The sequence below is a fragment of the Micropterus dolomieu genome, linkage group LG17 (genome assembly GCF_021292245.1).
Source record: "Micropterus dolomieu isolate WLL.071019.BEF.003 ecotype Adirondacks linkage group LG17, ASM2129224v1, whole genome shotgun sequence".
Taxonomy (NCBI): domain Eukaryota; kingdom Metazoa; phylum Chordata; class Actinopteri; order Centrarchiformes; family Centrarchidae; genus Micropterus; species Micropterus dolomieu.
The window spans coordinates 17,969,417-17,969,851 of record NC_060166.1 but is presented as its reverse complement, the minus strand read 5'-3'; positions in this window follow the sequence as shown (position 1 = coordinate 17,969,851).

Sequence of the window (435 nt, the reverse complement as noted above, 5' to 3'; positions counted from 1 at the left end):
CGTGCTGGTGTGTATGGCACTAAAAGTTCTGAAATATAACAAGGCAAGAGGCCATGAAGAGCTTTAAAAGTAATCAATAGAATTTTAAAGTCAATTCTAAAACATACTGGGAGCCAGTGTAATGAAGCTAAAATAGGAATAATGTGGTCATATTTCTTTGTTCTGGTTAAAAGCCTGGCAGCTGAGTTCTGGACAGTCTGGAGTCGATCAATAGATTTTTGGGTTAAACAGGTGAAAAGGCTGTCGCAATAATCCAGGCGTGATGAGATGAAGGCGTGTAAAATGGTCTCGGTGTCCTTAAAAGTTAACATAGATCGAATTTGCTATATTTCTAAGTTGATAAAAACATGATTGAACAAGCTTTGTGGTGTGCTGCTCGAAATTTAAATTACTATCAAACCAAACACCAAGGTTCTTTGCCACAGACTTAATGTG